This window comes from Petaurus breviceps, unplaced genomic scaffold (genome assembly GCF_028583685.1).
Source record: "Petaurus breviceps papuanus isolate PSGF00001 unplaced genomic scaffold, PetGlider_PUasm1.0 38, whole genome shotgun sequence".
In the NCBI taxonomy this organism is placed as follows: Eukaryota; Metazoa; Chordata; class Mammalia; order Diprotodontia; family Petauridae; genus Petaurus; species Petaurus breviceps.
Window position 1 is genome coordinate 34,306,678 of NW_027186304.1, and position 2,505 is coordinate 34,309,182.

The window sequence follows — 2,505 nt, forward strand, 5'->3', positions numbered from 1 at the left end:
CATATTTCTATATGTATATACACATGTCTGTATATCATTCTGTATTCCTAATCTCTCATCTCTTTCTAAAGAGGTGGGCAATGCTTCATTAGTCTTCTGAAATTCCAACGTTGATCACAGAGCTCCTAATTCTTTCAGTTATTTGTCTCTGCAATGTTGTTACTGTACAAATTGTTCTCCTGATTCTACTTAATTCACTCTGCGTCAGTGCATACAAGTCTCCCCAGGTTTCTCTGAAACCATCACTTCATCATGTCTGGTATGTGTGATATCCATATATCACAACCTGTTCAGTCATTCCCCAATTGATGGCCACTCCCTCAAATTCCAATTCTTTGCCACTTCAAAAAGAACAATAAACATTTTTGTACATCCTTAACTAGAGTTTCTTTTGCATAGGACATATTCCTCCCTTAATCTACCCTCCCTCTAATTCCTTCTTTTTCTTTCTTTCCTTTCCCTACTATTTCCCTGTTTGGTAAGGTGTATTTCTGTACCTAATTGGGTAGAGTTCAGATAAGAGGGTATCATCTACTTCCCAAACCCCTTCCTCCTTGTTTGTAGAGACTTGCTCACCACAGTTATGGGAGATACTTTCCCCTAACTTTCTTTTCCTTTCCCTCACATCACTCCCAATGTATTCCTCTTCACCTCCCTTCCCATTCTTTTTAAAAGATCATCAATACATAACAGAACCAGCCCCAGGATCATAGAGAGAGTTCTCTCTATGATTCTTGATTATAATAGAGTTCAAAGGGGACACATATATCATCTTCTCATATAAAAATATAAGTAATCTATCCTTATTTTGTCCTTTGTAATTGTTTGTGCATGTTTACTTTTATGGTTCTTTTAATTCCTAAAGTTTGAGCTTCCATATAGTTTTGGTCTTTTTATCAGGAATTCTTAGAAATTCTCTATTTCACCCCCCAATTTCTCTCTCTTTCCCTCCCCATCCCTCCTACCCCCTATAAAATTATATTTAGATTGGGTTTTTTTCAGTATGCTATTCTTGACTCTAAGTCTATATAATTTGGTTTCTGAAATATCATATTCCAAGTTCACCACTCCTTTACAGTGGTGGCTGATAAATTATATATGATTCTGATATTCTGATTGTGCCTCCTCAGTCCTTGAATTCTTTCTTTCTGACTACTTGGAATAGTTTTTCCTTGACTTGGTATCTCTGGATTTTGCCTATATTATTCTGGGGAGTTTTCATTTGTGGGTTTCTTTCAGGAGGTTTTTTTTTTTTGCCCTCTGATTCCAAGTGACCTGGAAAGTTTTCTTTTAAGTTTTCTTGAAATATGATGTCTAGGCTCCTTTTTTTAATCTTGGCTTTCCGTAGTCCAATAATTCTTAAATTTTTTTCACTTCAATCTGTTTTTCAGGTCAGTTGTTTTTGCCAAGAGATGTACTTTACATTTTTCTTCTACATTTTCAGTCTTTTGACTTTGTTTTCATATCTCTTGTTGTCCTTTGGTGTCAAGGAAGTAGGTTTAACAGTATCAGATCTTAAACTATATTGTAAGGGAGTAATTATCAAAATTATCTGGTATTTGCCCAAAAGGCTATAAAACCGTGCATACCTTTTAATCCATCAATACCACCGCTAGGTCTATATCCCAAAGACATCCAAAAAGAGGGAAAAGGAGCTATTTGTACAAAACTATTTATAGCATTTCTTTTTTTTGGTAGCTAAGAACTGGAAATTGAAGGAATGCCCATCGATTGTGGAATGGTTAAACAAGCTGTGGTGGTGGAGTGGTGGAATATTGTGATGGAATTTTGTTATGGAATATTAACATGCCATAAGAAATAATGAGCAGGATGAGTTCAGAAAAATCTGGAAAGACTTCCATGAATTTATGCAAAGTGAAGTGAACAGAACCAGGAAAATACCATACACTGCAAAAGCAATGTTATTGAATAAAGAACTAAGAATGACTTAGCTATTTTCTTTTCTTTTTTTTTTGTATCAAATTTGTTTTATTCTTTCCAGTTCCTCATTCATCTCGATTCAGTCATTAGTGCTGCTTCCGTCTGAAGGAACATCCTTCTGTAAGCCTGGCCTTGCCTCCAGTAGGCTGACAGAGTAGAGTATCCGACACCAAGAACCACTGTTTGTGCTTGGCTGAAGACAGTGGCGATTTTATAGCACCCCGGGCACTTCACATCCCTGATATATGAGTTCGTACTCTGCACCAGGCACTTCTTCTTGTGTTTCCGCTTCTCCTCCTCAGGACAGGGGTGCAGGAGGTCTTTCGCAAGAGGCATGTTGGCGCGGGGAGATCTTCACCGCCGGAAAAAGACTTAGCTATTTTCAGCAATACAGTGATCCAAGATAATCCCAAAGGAATGATGATAAAGCACACTATCCTCCTCCAGAGAAAGAACTGATATAGTTTGAATATAGACTTTTAATTTTTTTCTTTTATTAGAATCTTATTGTACACAATGACTAATATGGAAATGTTTTACATGATTGCACATGTATAACCTATA

At 36.7% G+C, this 2,505-nt stretch overlaps 1 pseudogene; it reads right to left on the bottom strand.

Moving 5' to 3' along the window:
- Positions 1–1,955: 1,955 nt before the first annotated feature.
- On the bottom strand, positions 1,956–2,277 carry LOC138170046 (small ribosomal subunit protein eS27-like; annotated as a pseudogene).
- Between the last annotated feature and the right edge of the window lie 228 nt (positions 2,278–2,505).